This window comes from Ovis canadensis, chromosome 7 (genome assembly GCF_042477335.2).
Source record: "Ovis canadensis isolate MfBH-ARS-UI-01 breed Bighorn chromosome 7, ARS-UI_OviCan_v2, whole genome shotgun sequence".
Taxonomy (NCBI): Eukaryota; Metazoa; Chordata; class Mammalia; order Artiodactyla; family Bovidae; genus Ovis; species Ovis canadensis.
In genome coordinates, this window is record NC_091251.1 from 42516973 (window position 1) to 42535388 (window position 18416).

Consider the following 18416-nt stretch of genomic DNA (forward strand, 5'->3'; position numbering starts at 1 on the left):
TATATTCTTGCCACCTCTTCTTAATATCTTCTGCTTCTGTTAGGTCCATACCATTTCTGTCCTTTATCGAGCCCATCTTTGCATGAAATGTTCCCTTGGTATCTCTAATTTTCTTGAAGAGATCTCTAGTCTTTCCCATTCTATTGTTTTCCTCTATTTCTTTGCACTGATCACTGAAGGTGGCTTTCTTATCTCTCCTTGCTATTCTTTGGAACTCTGCATTCAAATGAGTATATCTTTCGTTTTTTCCTTTGCTTTTCACTTCTTTTCTCAGCAATTTGTATGGCCTCCTCAGACAGCCATTTTGCTTTTTTTTTTTTACTCACCTACTAAGGCTTAATTATTCCAGATTTCTTATCACTCTTTCTTCCCCTCTTTATCTTCTATTGTCTTCAGATAAATGATTGGAATCATTTGGCAAAAGGTTGCAATCCTTCCTCCAAGAGTTTCTTCAAATCATGCCTGAGTGGTATATTCTCAAATGCTTTAACTTTGTCTTGCCCTGCCAGATAAATTATCTTGGATAGGCTTCTTGGATAAGAAAATAATCTCTGGTTAGCAGTTCTTTTTTCTGTTTTCTTTAAAACAAAACAAAACAAAAATTGTGTTTTCTTTATAAAGAATGATAAGAATGTTAATACTAGAATGATTCTCATTCTTTATCCTTTATACTTTATCCTTAAAAATTCACCATCCTGGTGAATTATTTGTAAATGTATAAATACTTATTTGTAAAGTCATTTGTTTTCCTTAATTTTCTTTGGGACTGAATGAGCCTTTTCAACCTAAACATTCAAGTCCTTTTCAACTCAAGAAAATTTTCTTCAATTATCTGTTGAATTTTTTTGAATTAGTCATATTTGTATTGTAATTATGCTGCCTCATCTACAACCCCAAATCGTTCTGAGTTACAGCAAACCTGTGCCTAGGTCTGTAGTTTGGCTGTAGTCCAGCTGGTCTTAACTAGACTCAGCTGGGGTGGGTAGTCCAGACCCTAACCTTGGGTAGGGTTCAGATTAACTCCACAGGTCTTTGCCCAGGACAGTATCATAAGAAACCATAGCTCTAGCGCATGCACTTCTCTTGGTGGAGAAAAGCAGACATTTCAGAGAGCTGGCAGAAATTTGGCTGTCTTCTGCAGGTCTCAGCTCAGAAATTGGTACATTATCCATAGGGCCAAGATCAGAGTCAGTGGAGCAGGAAATATATTCTGCCATGAAGAGGTGAAGTAAGGAGTATTTTTGAACTACAGTGTAATCTTCCACCTATTGCTTTTTCATATATTCTGTTCTCTGTTTCTAGGAGTCCTGCTTTTCACATGTTAGATTTCCTGAACATTGCCTGATCCCAACAGACATGTTTCTTTGTGGTTTTGCTGATTTGTAAGTTATTTCTCTCCCTGGATCACCTCAAACACTAATTCTATTCTCAGCAAACATTATGTTCTTTTTCAGTTCAACTATGAAATTTTTTTCATTTGGAAATCAGTTATAGACTGAATGTTTATGTTCCCCCAGATTCACATGCTAAAGCCAAAATTCCAATGTGATGTTACTAGCAAGAGAGGCCTTTGAGAGGTACTTAGGTTTAAATGAAGTCTATAGGGTGGAGGCCCCAGGATGGGATTAGCGACCCTATCAGAAGAAACACCAGAGGTTTCTCTCTTTGGTACATGCTGTAGCATGTGAGGTACAGCAAGAGAAGAAAGCTGTCTGCAAGACAGGAAGAGGGCCCTGACCCAAAACTGAATCTGCCGACAGCTTGATCTTAGATTTCCTAGATTCCAGAACCATGAGAATAACAGTTTTCTGTTTAGGTCACCCAGTCTGTGGTATTTCATTTTAGGATCCAAGCTGATTTAGCGAGTTCTAAAAAAATCCCTTTATACTCTAAAGGTATCTCTTTGAAAGTCACTACCTTTCTGCTTGATTTCTCTTCCGTCTTTTCATGAGTTCTAATTTGACAGAACTCTTTCCATCCTAGTTGTGCTTCTTTCCTCAGTCTCCCCAAATCAGTTGGGCTCTTTCTTCCTCTCTACAGGATTGCTTTTTTCTCAGTGTTACTACAGGTCAGGCTGTTTGTCTCTCTCAGGGAGTGGCAGTTGGACTCGTGGTAGAAGGCTCAGAAGTTTCTGTTTTTATGACCTAGCAGCAGAGCAGTATAAATTGGGGGATTTTTTATTTCAGCTGATACTTGGCAGAGTCCCCACCTTTCCCAAGTCCCTTTGGCAGTCATCATTCAGTTGCAAGACCCGGAGGTGCTTTGGCACACTGCTGTTGTCCTTCAGCGCTCCCAAGTTAGCAGATCTAGCAGCCCCTTCTGACCAAGTGCAGTGAGCCAATAGGTGTGCATCTTTCTGAGGAACCTTGAAACAGAGGCTCCTACCCTAGATCCTGAACAAAGGCAAGTCTTCACTCCCTATGCTGGTCCCTAAGTGTTTGCTCAATAATACCCCAAATCCTACTAACCAATCTGGTAGCCACTGACAACACGTGCCTATTAAGCACTTGAAATATGGCTGGACTGAGTTAAGTGTCAAACATAAGCAAGTTTTGAAAGGTTAGTACAAAAAATGGTAAAATATCTTATTAATATTTTTATATCAGTTACATGCTGAAATAATAACATTTCAGATCAGAGTTAAATTATTAAAACTAATTTCTCTTTTTCCTTTTTACTTCTTTTTAATGTGGCTACTAGAAAATTTTAAATTACATGTATGACTTGTAACACGACTCACTTTATTTTTCAACGATAGTGCTGCCATGGAGAGAGGGCTTCCCAGGTAGCTCAGTATTAAAGAACCCACCAGCCAGTGCTGGAGATGCCAGAAATGCGGGTTCAATCCCTGAGTCAGGCAGATCCTCTGGAGTAGGAAATGGCAACCCACTCCAGTATTCTTGCCTAGAAAGCTGCATAGACAGAGGAGCCTGGCAGGCTACAGTCTATGGGGTTGCAAAGAGGATGACATGAGTGAGCACACACACCATGGAGATGAAGGCTCTGTCTGCTCAGTCTCTGGTAAGAGCTCTAGGGCATAGATATTTTAATTTTCACACTCAGTAACTCAGAGTCACATGTGAATTTTGACATTACCCAACCTACTAACTTAGGTACCACCAACATAATGGAATAAGGAGGCAGTGATGTCAGACCAGTTTCTTCCCAATGGCTTCATCTTAAAAATAAGACTAAATCTCATTTTTGTCCATGAGCATTATTCTTAAAATTATTTAGGATATCTATTTTCTCAAATGGACATTTCATCTTCAGAAACAAAATAATGCCTAGAAAACTAATGTAAACTGAGAAATTTGGCTTTCAAAATATTTCTAATTAAGAGAAATGAATGAAAGATTTTCAACATTCAGACACATTTGAAGTGTTAATAAAGATTTCCTTAAATATTCAGAATGTCCAATCTTCATTTGCACAGACTTATGAAGGCATTTATTAGTAATGTATTTAAGATTTTTATAATGAAATCTATGTCCAGTGTTGGCTACAAATGTACTCCAAATACTTGGAATGTTTGACTAGTTCATGCTAGACCAGATAATTCCTAAATTTGAGAAGACTGAACAAGGTGCATCACATCATTATGGCCTTAAATCATCAGTAAAGAAAAAGAAAACAACCAGAGCCAGTTGGCTTTAATTTTGTTTTCAAAATTGAGTTTTCCAAATTCATAGTAGCTCACAAATAAGAAAAGTAGAGGTTTGCACTAATTATTCACTAAGTTTTGAGCAGTGAGTGTTTACACAGCTCAATCATCTATAAGCTTTTACTCTATCACCAGAAATCCATGACCACACGCACAGATTAACAATACCGACTATTTAAGGAGAAGACTCTACGCATGGATATCACCAGATGGTCAGCACCGAAATCAGATTGATTATATTCTCTGCGGCAAAAGATGGAGAAGCTCTATACAGTCAACAAAAACAAGACCAGGAGATGACTGTGGCTCAGACCATGAACTCCTTATTACCAAATTCAGACTGAAATTGAATAAAGTAGGGAAAACCGCTAGACCATTCAGGTATGACCTAAATCAAATCCCTTATGATTATACAGTGGAAGTAAGAAATAGATTTAAGGGCCTAGATCTGAATAGTGCCTGATGAATTATGGAATGAGGTTCGTGAAATTGTACAGGAGACAGTGATTAAGACCATCCCCATGGAAAAGAAATGCCAAAAAGTAAATGGCTGTCTGGGGAAGCCTTACAAATAGCTGTGAAAAGAAGAGAAGTGAAAGCAAAGGAGAAAAGGAAAGATATAAGCATCTGAATGCAGAGTTCCAAAGAATAGCAAGGAGAGATAAGAAAGCCTTCTTCAGTGAACAATGCAAACAAATAGAGGAAAACAACAGAATGGGAAAGACTAGAGATCTCTTCAAGAAAATTAGAGATACCAAGGGAACATTTCATGCAAAGATGGGCTCGATAAAGGACAGAAATGGTATGGACCTAACAGAAGCAGACGATATTAAGAAGAGGTGGCAAGAATATACAGAAGAACTGTACAAAAAGGATCTTCACAACCCGGATAATCACGATAGTGTGATCACTCATCTAGAGCCAGACATCTGGAATGTGAAGTCAAGTGGGCCTTAGGAAGCATCACTACGAACAAAGCTAGTGGAAATGATAGAATTCCAGTAGAGCTATTTCAAATCCTGAAAGATGATGCTGTGAAAGTGCTGCACTCAATATGCCAACAAATTTGGAAAACTCAGCAGTGGCCACAGGACTGGAAAAGGTCAGTTTTCATTCCACCCCCAAAGAAAGGCAATGCCAAAGAATGCTCAAACTACCGAGCAATTGCACTCATCTCACACGCTAGTAAAGTAATGCTCAAAATTCTCCAAGCCAGGCTTCAGCAATACCTGAACCATAAACTTCCAGATGTTCAAGCTGGTTTTAGAAAAGGCAGAGGAACCAGAGATCAAATTGCCAACATCCGATGGATCATCAAAAAAGCAAGAGAGTTCCAGAAAAACATCTATTTCTGCTTTGTTGACTATGCCAAAGCCTTTGACTGTGTGGATCACAATAAACTGTGGAAAATTCTGAAAGAGATGGGAATACCAGACCACCTAACCTGCCTCTTGAGAAATCTGTATGCAGGTCAGGAAGCAACAGTTAGAACTGGACATGGAAGAACAGACTGGTTCCAAATAGGAAAAGGAGTACGTCAAGGCTATATATTGTCACCCTGCTTATTTAACTTCTATGCAGAGTACATCATGAGAAACGCTGGGCTGGAAGAAACACAAGCTGGAATCAAGATTGCCAGGAGAAATATCAATAACCTCAGATATGCAGATGACACCACCCTTATGGCAGAAAGTGAAGAGGAACTAAAAAGTCTCTTGATGAAAATGAAAGAGGAGAGTGAAAATGTTGGCTTAAAACTCAACATTCAGAAAACGAAGATCATGGCATCTGGTCCCTTCACTCCATGGGAAATAGATGGAGAAACAGTGGAAACAGTGTCAGACTTTATTTTGGGGGGCTCCAAAATCACTGCAGATGGTGACTGCAGCCATGAAATTAAAAGACGCTTACTCCTTGGAAGAAAAGTTATGACCAACCTAGATAGTATATTCAAAAGCAGAGACATTACTTTGCCAACTAAGGTCCGTCTAGTCAAGGCTATGGTCTTTCCAGTGGTCATGTATGGATGTGAGAGTTGGACTGTGAAGAAGGCTGAGCGCTGAAGAATTGATGCTTTTGAACTGTGGTGTTGGAAAGATTCTCGAGAGTCCCTTGGACTGCAAGGAGATCCAACTAGTCCATTCTGAAGGAGATCAACCCTGGGATTTCTTTGGAAGGAATGATGCTAAAGCTGAAACTCCAATGCTTTGGCCACTTCATGTGAAGAGTTGACTCATTGGAAAAAACTTTGATGGAGGGAGGGATTGGTGGCAGGAGAAGAAGGGGACAACAGAGGATGAGATGGCTGGATGGCATCACTGACTCAATGGATGTGAGTCTGAGTGAACTCCAGGAGTTGGTGACGGACAGGGAGGCCTGGCGTGCTGCGATTCATGGGGTCGCAAAGAGTTGGACAAGACTGAGCGACTGAACTGAACTGAACTGAAGGAGAGGATCTTGGTCATCATATACCCCTATCTCAGCCTTTTTTTGCCAACAGTCAAACACTTGATGATATTTTCCAGCTATGGAGATATCTTTCCTTCTCATTCTGCAAAGTTCTTTCTCAGGTTTACTTCTCCTGAAAAGGACATTACTTCCTAAAACTTGATCCTTCTAACTTTCTCTCAAAAGTTTGCCATCCTTCTATCCCCGAAACCTACATTTTTTGTCTACATAAACATGTTGGGTAATGTCAAATTTTAAATGTGATTCTGAGTCACTGAATGTGAAAATTAAAATATCTTTGATTAATGTGATGCATTTTATAGATGAGACCTGCAATTTTAGGCAGCTACATGTATTATTTTATAATTACTGACAAGACTTTTCTTAGTCATGAACTAAAATTTTAAGTATTTCCTATTTAACAAAAATGTCTAATAAGAACTGTGAGAAAAATAAAAATTGTAAGCTACAGTCAACTCCACAAAGACTTACATGGGCAAATTTAAAATAATAACTTTGAACAAATCCTCACTTCTAAACAAATCGGTAAACACTCTTTTTCCTCAGATGTTTAGCAGACTACAAAATCCTAAACTGTAAGTTTACCAGAGATTTGCTATTATTTCTAATCCATTTATTATTTGTTTTAGAAATTAATGAGAATTCACTTTAACTTACAACTTAGTAATAAAGACATAACTACTTTGCTCATAAGCTAATGAGGTTGTGATATCCAGGAGCATCTATTTGTCTTTGATCCCCAATTTCTATACTGACATATTAACTAGCCCTTCAGTAATTAAATCCAAGTTCTGGTATTGCTGACATATTATATTCCTATAGGGGGAAATGTGATGACGCTTTCAGCATTCGTCTCCTACAACTATGTGTGTGTGTGTGTGTGTGTGTGTGTGTGTGTGTGTGTGTGTGTGTGTGTGTGTGTGTGTGTGTGTGTGTGTGTGTGTGTGTGTGTGTGTGTGTGTGTGTGTGTGTGTGTGTGTGTGTGTGTGTGTGTGTGTGTGTGTTAAGTCCTTTAGTTATGTCCGACTCTTTGCAACCCTATGTAGTTTGCCAGGCTACTCTGTCCATGGGATTCTCCAGGCAAGAATACTGGACAGGATTGTCATGCTCTCCTCCAGGGGATCTTCCCGACCCAGGGATCAAACCCCCGTCTCTTATGTCTCTTGCATTGCCAGGCAGCTTCTTTACCACTAGTGCCACCTGGGAAGCCGCTCCTATGACTAGACATTCTATTTTACCGCATGCTCCAATTCTGGGTTCAAATCCCAGCTCTGCAATTTACCTCCGCGGTGTCACACTGGTCAAGTTACGTAATACCTCTCTGAGCTTCAGTTTTCTCATCTTCATAGCAGAGACAATCCCTGTTTAAATTGCTGTGAGGTTTAAATGAGTGTGCAAATCATGAAGAATCCCACCTGTCAACAAAATATATATACAACTGAAGTTAGCTGATGCAATGGCCTGTTATAGAGATCACTGGGTCTCAATGCTGGAGGCACATTCAAAGTAGCAAGGGAAGTGTTTAAAAACAGAGATGCCTGGTCCCCTACCTAGACCAATGAAATTAGAGTTTTGGGTGTGAGGCCCAAGATTTTGTATTTGGTAGGACTCTAAAGCCAGAACATTCTTTAAAATAGTAAGAGTGAGAATAGTTATTTTCTGAGTGCTTATTATGTGTCAAGCTCTTCCTTAATCACTTAACTGACACACAGGAAGAGGGGTGATATACATAACCTAGCCGTGTCCGACTCTTTGCAACCCCATGAATCACAGCACGCCACGCCTCCCTGTCCATCACCAACTCCCGGAGTTCACTCAGACTCAAGTCCATCGAGTCAGTGATGCCATCCAGCCATCTCATCCTCTGTAGTCCCCTTCTCCTCCTGCCCCCAATCCCTCCCACCATCAGAGTCTTTCCCAGTGAGTCAACTCTTCACATGAAGTGGCCAAAGTATTGGAGTTTCAGCTTTAGCATCATTCCTTCCAAAGAAATCCCAGGGTTGATCTCCTTCAGAATGGACTGGTTGGATCTCCTTGCAGTACAAGGGACTCTCAAGAGTCTTCTCCAACACCACAGTTCAAAAGCATCAATTCTTTGGCGCTCAGCCTTCTTCACAGTCCAACTCTCACATCCATACATGACTACTGGAAAAACCATAGCTTTGACTAGATGGACCTTAGTCGGCAAAGTAATGTCTCTGCTTTTGAATATGCTATCTAGGTTGGTCATAACTTTTCTTCCAAGGAGTAAGTGCCTTTTAATTTCATGGCTGCAGTCACCATCTGCAGTGATTTTGGAGCCCCAAAAAATAAAGTCTGACACTGTTTCCACTGTTTCCCCATCTGTTTCCCATGAAGTGATGGGACCGGATGCCATGATCTTCGTTTTCTGAATGTTGAGCTTTAAGCCAACTTTTTCACTCTCCTCTTTCACTTTCATCAAGAGGCTTTTTAGTTCCTCTTCACTTTCTGCCATAAGGGTGGTGTCATCTGCATATCTGAGGTTATTGATATTTCTCCCGGCAATCTTGATTCCAGCTTGTGTTTCTTCCAGCCCAGCGTTTCTCATGATGTACTCTGCATAGAAGTTAAATAAGCAGGGTGACAATATACAGCCTTGACGTACTCCTTTTCCTATTTGGAACCAGTCTGTTGTTCCATGTCCAGTTCTAACCATTGCTTCCTGGCCTGCATACAGATTTCTCAACAGGCAGGTCAGGTGGTCTGGTATTCCCATCTCTAAGTAGTCATAAATACGACCTTCTTCAGCGAATGGGCCCCATCAAGATTAAGCTGGTGATGTGCTCTTTTATAAGGAGTTCTGAGGACTTTGTTCCTCTAAAGCCAGGAGCCAGGAGCTCCAAAAGAAGAAAGTAAAACCCACAACCCATATGTGATATGTGGGCCTGGGAGTCCAGCCTCCTATGTGGAGCTTTCCTAGCTCTTATAGTTTGTGGATGAAAAGCTTAAATGTGGGCATGGAAAAGAGAGGAAGACACTGTTCACCAAATGAAGAACTAGACTCCTCCTTGATTTTCTTGCCCAAACTGCCCACACAAGCCCCTTTTCCACGTTGGATGGATTTATAAACATAAACTATATACATTATATATTAATGGTACTATAAAGTAAAAAAGCCCAATGGTTTTATACTTTTATGAAATATAAAAGCCCAATGGTTACCCTGGCTATTAAGTCCTACACAGACATTAGTGTGGATAGTTTAGGAAGAAATACTAATTTTAAAAGTAACTTATAAACACAACTAAAAATTAATTTCTTATAAAAATATAAACTATGACATAGTAGAAAATATATTCTAATATTTATGATACATTATAAATGAAAAAAGCAAGATATAAAATAATATGAACATTATGATTATCCTGTTTCTACAAAAAATATTTTCTATTAACACTGTATACAGATGTAGTCATGTATATTCAAACCAAAATATTATCAGCCAGGTATACACATTACAACTATACCATTAATATCATTTTTAATATGAATTCAATAATAACACAAATTCTTTAAATCAAATATGATATTGAAATGATCCTTCCATGACATAGAAAGATTGAAATCAAGGCTATCATAATTTTTTCCAAACACTACAGGACCAAAATGTCCATGGTATCTTGAAAGCTTCTTTATTTGCATAAAAGCTTGCTGTGTCACATTTCTATATTTTATTGAACTTCTATTTAAAATATATATAATCCAAATGTTCCTTGATTTCAGAAAGCAGTTTTTTCTAAATCTGAACTTATTTCCATTACAAGAGATTCTTCTTTTTAATTAAAAAAAAAAGAACAATGTTCTTTAAAAGCACGAATTCTCTGTGAATTTATGATTTTATTAAAAGGATTTATTTAACTCATCAGATGTTCCTTTAATATAAATTATATTAGGTGTCCACATTATTTGCTTCTAAAATATAATGACTAGGTTTATGTCCAATAATTTAGGAGAAGGTCATTTCCCAATGCCCAAAGAGTAGCAGCTGACCTGTACTGTTTCTAGTGGCCAAGGAAAAGGAATGCCATTCCAGGCAATGCCTCCTCCATCTCCCCTCAGAGCTCAAGAGTTGTAATTTCTTATGAGAAGTTTTAAATATCAACTTTACCTGTGGATCCAGTTTCTAAATATCTCTTTCCTAATGAATACATGTACTTTTAACACGTTTAAACTTTTTAAGGAAATGTTATTATAAAATGGTGAATTAAAATAAATAGCATTTTTTCTTAATACTTGCAATGCATTTTAGAAAGCTCACTCCAGTAGACTTGATGTTACTAACAAGGACAACAGGGAGATAATTCAGAAGTCTATTGAAACAGCTAGTGCCACACATGATAAAAACCTTAAATCCAGCAAGATTTGAGAAACTAGGGGGAGGAGCAGGGGATAGAGACCGTGACAAACACCCAACAGCCACTTCCTTACCTTCCTTCCTTCTTGGCAGAGCCCACCTCTAATTACAGAGGCTTAGAAGGCCAGATGGGCAAACAGCAGCAGTGCTGTGACCCAACCCTGACCAAGGGACCTGAGGGAGCGCTGATGATGGGTGGGTGGGGGTGTGTGTGTGGGGGGGTGGGTGTGAGAGGGTGTGTGTGTGTGTATGGAGAACAGGGAGGGATTCTTAAGGGAAGATTTTTCCACCCTGAGAAAGATATGGAGAATTTCAAGAAATAACTGTATCCCTTGGCCTCTGGATACGGTTATGTGAAGGGTGATGTTTATTGCTATCTGCAACCCAGCAAAGAAGACCAAGGACACTGCAGAAAAGCCGTGCTAGAGCTCAGAGCGCTCCAGACTATCTAGACTGCTAAACGAGAGCTGGAAATGGCTTCACTCCAGTATTTCACACACTCTCTGTTGTGTGAAATTCCAAAGTCCTTGATGTTTAAATAACACTTAGTCAGATTGCTGTTATTATAAACACAGAAGAGTATACAGATTAAACATGATATTCAGTAGGTGGGGTCTACAGTACTCAATCAATGACATTATAGATGATGAGGAAAAGAAAGAAGTTGTAGATTGGCTCCCAGGAAACCTAGGTTGAAGGGCTCAGGGTGACATGATCTGTGAAATTCAAAAATGGAAATACAGGAAAAGTAAAGATGGCAGAAGAGTGGGGAACAATAAATGAAATTTGGGACATGTTGGGACATGTTATTATTTGTGTTTATCTGGGACATTCAGATAAACAGTAGGTGGTGGGTTGCAGTGCCAGAGCTCAAACATTAAACAAATGGAAGATATAGAGTAGATAAGATTTGGTATTTGGTGGTCTCTAGGCTATTTAATCAACATCCACTGGATCATCAAAAGAGCAAGAGATTTCCAGAAAAACATCTACTTCTGCTTTATTGACTGTGCCAAAACTTTTGACTGTGTGGACCACAACAAACTCTGGAAAATTCTGAAAGAGATGGGAATACCAGACCACCTGACCTGCCTCTTGAGAAATCTGTATGCAGGTCAGGAATCAACAGTTATAACTGGACATGGAAGAACAGACTGGTTCCAAATAGGAAAAGGAGTACATCAAGGCTGTATATTGTCACCCTGCTTATTTAACTTCTATGCAGAGTACATCACGAAAAACTCTGGGCTGGAAGAAGCACAAGCTGGAATCAAGATTGCTGGGAGAAATATCAATAACCTCAGATAATGCAGATTGACACCACCCTTATGGCAGAAAGTGAAGAAGAACTAAAAAGCCTCTTGAGGAAAGTGAAAGAAGAGAGTGAAAAAGTTGGCTTAAAACTCAACATTCAGAAAACTAAGATAATGGCATCTGGTCCTATGGCAAATAGATGGGGAAACAGTGGGAACAGTGACAGACTTTATTTTGGGGGGCTTCAAAATCACTGTAGATGGTGACTGAAACCATGAAATTAAAAGACGTTTGCTCCTTGGAAGACAAGCTATGACCAAACTAGATAGCATGTTAAAAAGCAGAGACATTACTTTGCCAACAAAGGTCTATCTAGTCAAGCTATGGTTTTTCCAGTAGTCATGTATGGACGTGAGAGATGGGCTATAAAGCAAGCTGAGCACCAAAGAATTAATGCTTTTGAACTGTGGTGTTGGAGAAGACTCTTGAGAGTCCCTTGAACAGCAAGGAGATCCAATGAGTCCATCCTAAAGGAGATCAGTCCTGGGTGTTCATTGCAAGGACTGATGTTGAAGCTGAAACTCCAATACTTTGGCCACCTGATGCTAAGAACTGACTCACTGGAAAAGACCCTGATGCTGGGAAATATTGAAGGCAGGAGGAGAAGGGGACGACAGAGGATGAGACGGTTGGATGGCATCACTGACTCAATGGACATGAGTTTGAGTAAACTTCACGAGCTGGCAATGCACAGGGAGGCCTGGCATGCTGCAGTCCATGGGGTCGCAAAGAGTCGGGCATGATTGAGTGACTGAACTGAACTGAACTGAACTGAGGCTATTTATCTAAATTTCTAGCATGGATTTCTCTTAATCCTGCCTCATATATCTAAATGTCTAAAGTAAGTCACTTTCTAGAAATTTCATAGCTATCTTAAACTCAAATGACCCATCTAAACACTAAATTTCCCCCCATCCCCTGCTCTCTTTCCATTCCTGTACATAATATATAAGAATATGAGAGGAATGCATATTCTCCAAAAAGGCCAGTGGGTCAAGGAAAGCAGTCTTTTAAAAGCAGACAGAGGAAGAAGTTCTCATGAAGAAACCAAGCAAAAACAAGAAGGACTGAAATCAACTCAGAAAAGTTTAGTAAAAGCAAAACAATAGAGTTTGTAGAGGAAATGGTCAATATCATAAAATGCCACCAACATAGTGAGTCAATGAAATACAGGCTTATAATGTCCTAAAAGGGTCAGCCACTTGTCCAAAACAGAGACATTCAGTCATCAACAGCCATTTAGATAAATTTCCAAGTCTCCTGTAAATGTGTTATCATATTTTCATAATTTAAAAAATAAAAATTAAAAAAGCCATTTAGACAAGGATTATTCATAGAAAACTACTTTGTAATATTAACACCACAAATATACTGTATAATTGCACATTTAGTGTTTTAGATGCTTTAACTGAAAAGGTTTGAGGTGATTTTCAAGTGAAAGTGTGAAATCAGAACTCAGAATCTCATTTCCAAAATATCCAAAAAACTTGCGAATTATAGCTTAAAGTTGGGTGGGATCAGCAGCAGCAACTAAAATTTAGAGGGGTTATAAAAATCACCAAATATATGAAAAAGAAAGGGCAGAACAAAAACAAAAATATTCCAGTGAGTTTGGTGCCACTCCTAACCCACATGCGCATCCTGGAGGTAACGCCAGAAAAACAGTGAGTCAACACAACTTCACTAACAGCCCCAAATTGTAGAAGAATATATATAGCAAAAGAACAAGAGGCAACTCAGAAAAGTCTCAGAATTGGAGACCCCTCCTAAGACTCTAAGATCACAACAGAAGTAATTACCAGGGTCTTTGTATATTTGGTCTCTATTTTCTACTTTCTAGGCAGGAATCAGAGCAGTACAACAAGACAGGAAAGTGACTGCAAAGAGCCAAAGCTATTTATCCTTAGTGGTTAGATAAGATTTGCTGCTGCTGCTGCCCAGCTCCAGTACTCTTGCCTGGAAAATCCCATGGGCGGAGGAGCCTGGTAGGCTGCAGACCATGGGGTTGCGAAGAGTCGGACATGACTGAGCGACTTCACTTTCACTTTTCACTTTCATGCATTGGAGAAGGAAATGGCAACCCACTCCAGTGTCCTTGCCTGGAGAATCCCAGGGACGGGGGAGCCTGGTGGGCTTCCATCTATGGGGTTGCACAGAGTTGGACACGACTGAAGTGACTTAGCAGCAGCTAAACTCAAAAGAGGAGATAAATAAGACCAGATCCTGTGAGAGGAGAGGAAGGTATGGAACCAGGTACAAGGTTGAGCAGAAATCTCGCCAACTATGAAGTTAAACATAGAACCCAAACTTGTAGGTATTCATGCATTTTCATAATGTTAGCAATCCAGGTAAACAGAGATAGCTATAATTCAGGATTAAATATAGGCTCAGAGCTCAATGCCTCATCAAAGGAACAATCTCAAACCCTATCAAATCTTATCTCCCATTCCTCACCCTGATAGAAAGAGATATACCTCCACTAAGTGGAGCAAATCCTGCTGCAGGTCATTTAACAGGAGAGGCCCAGCCTAGTTTCAGTTTGGACATACTCTAACCTGCAATCTGACCTTCAGCCTCAGCCTAGTTCTGATTCTGTGTGCATGAGTGCATGCTCTTTCTAATTCAGCATTAATTCTCTCATTTGTAAAATAAGAATCATTGGGGAGACATTAATTCCACCAACTTCTTCCATGAAATTGCTTAAGGATTAAATAAAATACTTTACATAAATATGTGAACTCTGCAAAGTCTACAGCATTGGTACAAAAATCTGTTGTCATTATTTTGTATTTGACAAATATGTTTACATCTTTTTTCTAGGCTATGTCCTATAAAGCCAAGTTCAGTGCTAAACTGCCCTCCCACACTGATTTCCCTTCACCTGCTGAAGGTCTGTCAAACTATTTTGAATGCACCCGTAGAATGGACATTCAAAGTGCATTGCTGTTTTCACTGATATCTTTTGGCTTTAGAAAGCTTCGTCTTGGGTAAGATTGTATTTTAAAATGGGTTTCTTAATGAAGTTTAACTGGACATTGTGGGCATTATCAGATTTTAACAAAAGTTGACTTTGCAATTGTTTCATTTCCTGTTAAATATATGGAATTTATAATTTGTCCAACTTACCTAGAAACAATATTGCCCTCAGTCATTGCGTAATTGGGTAGATATTTATTGTAACATCTCATACTCTCCCTGTAAACACCTGATATTAGTAGCTATTCATAACTGCAGCTTGGCATGTTCATGAAATTAAACACAGTAATTAATTTAGTTTCAGGCATAAAACAAGGAAATATGCAGGGCTACTAAGCAACATGCACATGCGAAAACTCAGAATTATTGCAATAACAAAAAATGTGTAGCCCGCAGTAATAAAGTGATTTTTAAATTATTTTGTCAAAGAAATACATTTAATTTATCATTAATAGCCTTAAAGATACAATTTTTAATATTTTCCCCCTACATTATCAGGCTACTTTCCAAATATAGTGACTACAATTATTCTGTTCGTAAGATCCCAAACTAAACTACTACACATAAGATACATTATTTCTTATATTTGAAAACCCCTTTATTCCACCAAGGTAAAACATCTGACAAGATAATATCATTCAAAACAACTTGTTATTGAGAGCAGATATCATGGGAGAAAAATCATGTATATAATCAAAGCTAAGGTGTTAGGAGTGAAAGGGGAAAAGCTTCTCTATTCTCAAAATGTCACCTAGTTTAGGCATCTGACCTGGTATTTTGGTTAATCCATCAACAACAAGACAATGCAATATGCTTCAAAATATAATACTATCTGGCATGCATAGAAAATGAAGCATTTTAGTCACCCTGCATGCAGTCATTGTATACACCACATCTGGATTTCCAATTTTCAGATGATGAGAATGTAATGAAAAAAATTATAACACTATAACCCCCACTTCCCTGGTGGCCTCCCTGGTGGCTCAGTGGTAAAGAATTTGCCTGTAACGCAAGAGACCTGGGTTCAATCTATGGGTCGGGAAGATCCCTCCAGGGAGGAAATAGAAACTTATTCTGGTGTTCTTGCCTGGAGAATCCCGTGGACAGGGGTACCTGGCAGGCTGTAGTTCATGGGGTTGAAAAGAATCAGATACAACTGAGCGCATATACACATATAACCCACACTGAAAGTGAAGCGAAAGTCGCTTAGTCGTGTCCGATTCTTTGCAATCCCATAGGCTGTAGCCCACCAGGTTCCTCTGTCCATGGAATTCTCCAAACAGGAATACTGGAGTGGGTAGCCGTTCCCTTCTCCAAGGAATCTTCCCAACCCAGGGATCGAACCCAGTTCTCCCACACTGCATGCGGATTTCTTACCCACACTGGATAGAAGATATTTTTTCACAATTCCAAACTTTACATAGAATCTTGCCATATCATATGATCATGAATTATACTGAAGCTACAGAAGAATCCCAGCTAAAGTATGCATATTGGTAAAAGGTTGGACAGCAGAGCACTGATATATTTCAAAACGAAAATGTGATTAAAATTATACATTAAGAAACAATTCCCCCATTGAAAAAAATGAACAAATTAAAGGCAAATAACTAACAAGATTTATTTATCAGCTATTGAAATGTTATTTGTTAGTAAAGCATTGATTTATGCCTCGCAAGCTTTGTACACTTAGTATAAACATTTTGTAATAAAAAGACAAAGAAAGAAGAGTGTAAAGGAAAAAAGGAAAGAAAAAAGACAGTGAGGGAGGGAGGAACAGAAGGAAAAAATCAGGCAAACCAGGGGTGAAGTACAGGGACCACATTTTGTAACATAATTTTTTTCTCATACCTTCAAAAAATCATTTTCCATCATGTTAAATAAGAGAGAAAAAAAATCTCACCACAACCTACAAGTTTTAATTCAGGAACATCAAAAGGGCTAGTCATTTTAAATGCCATATTCAGTAAAGGGGAGGAAACAGAGAATCTTGCTAAATACAGTTATTGAAAGGGAAAAAAGAAAAAGCCACGTGAGGATTAAGGTGGCTATACCTTTAGAAATCTCCCACTGGTGGTTATCACTTTACCGTCTCTGTCTTTCTCAACTCCCCCACCTCATAGAAGGTTAACATTTTCCCCTTTATTTTGCCAAACCTGACCAATCGTTTTGTTTGTTCATTTAAAACTCAGGTATCCGTGAGGGCTGGTGACACTGTTTCCATGCTAAAGAACTGAAGAGTTACATTGCCCCACTGTCACTGGGAACAGTGGCTGAGAGCCAGTCTAAGTCACTAAGAGGACGTTGCTACTCAGCCTTCTGTCTTCACAGCTGTGTTTAGCTTTCTTATCTCATTTCTGCTGAACTGAAGCTGCCACATGGGCAGAACAGTCTTTCTTATATTTTCCTTTGACCCTATCAATAATGAAGGTTTTTCAGAACCCATAGCTCAAAAATTGTTTACCACCACCATTTCTAAACACACACACACAAACAAGCTTTTAAAATGAACAAAGAAACAAACAGATGCCAATGACACACAGTAGTTTTTCTAGCTCTGTAAAATTATCCTAAAGCTCGAAACCTTGAAATTTTCAGTTTGTTTCTAATGACAGCCAAAAGCCTATCTCTCTCTCTCTCTTTTTTTTCCTGAGTATGTTGTTGTGGCTATTGTTATTGTTTGCTTGGTTTAGTTTGATTTTTACCATTAAGCACTCTTCATTGAGAATTTAAAGCAAAATTCACCAATATTATTTCTTTTCTACTATTGTATTCTGTTCTATTAACCCGACTGGGTTATTTGGTTATGCCATAAGGATATTTTCTGTTTAAATCAAGTATCAAAATACCTGGAAATGTGGTAACGGACACATTACTAAACCAAAGCAGATTGGGATCTGCCAGTAGGAAGCCAGCCTGCTGAGCTGATGTTCCATTTGCAGAGCGCTACCAACAGATTTTACTCTCTGAAGTTTCCCAAGTTTCCAAAAGGAAGAGAACCAGAACTCCCACTATAACTGAAACTTCCAAATGTCTTCCTCACTTCATGTTTTATCAGTTTCACTCCCAGATTCGGAGATTCAACTGCCAATACTACATCCAACCACCTCAACAATAATCTAAAGATGACTACTGAAAATTTAAACTAGCTTTATCTTACAAAACTGTTCAAAAATCACCAAGAAAATCATTCTTGCTCTGGATTTACAGACAGACAGATAATGGTTTTCAATTAACAAATTTATAAGAGAAAGGAGACTAGATACTAATTCATAAGATACAGGAGCCACTGAAATGCTGAATTAGCCAAAATCATCTATTTCTTTTGCCTCACAAATTAAACTTGTCATTTAACTTATTTCTGTCTCCATCCCCCATATTATAAAGTGGTTGGGAAAGCTAGTGTTCTTCACCATGCTACTGGAGGCTATAAAAATCATTAGATCATAAGCATAATATCTTTACAAAATGTAACAGTAAATTAGTCAAGCTAAGTAACTTTCTATTTGTATTCATTTCTAAAGATAGGTTTTGACGAATTCTAATTGAAGATATCTCTTCCTCTAGTCTTTTCCTATAGTACCTAATATGCATTTTGTTGTTATGATCTTGCTAAGA

General features: G+C 38.7%; 1 long non-coding RNA gene across 1 annotated transcript in view; it reads right to left on the minus strand.

Moving 5' to 3' along the window:
- Window positions 1-18416, minus strand: part of LOC138443486 (uncharacterized) — a 507027-nt gene that overhangs the window by 405053 nt on the left and 83558 nt on the right. Inside the window, exon 6 of the long non-coding RNA XR_011258175.1 lies at window positions 7416-7548. This is a non-coding gene — a long non-coding RNA (uncharacterized lncRNA). The remainder of the gene's footprint in view (window positions 1-7415; window positions 7549-18416) is intronic.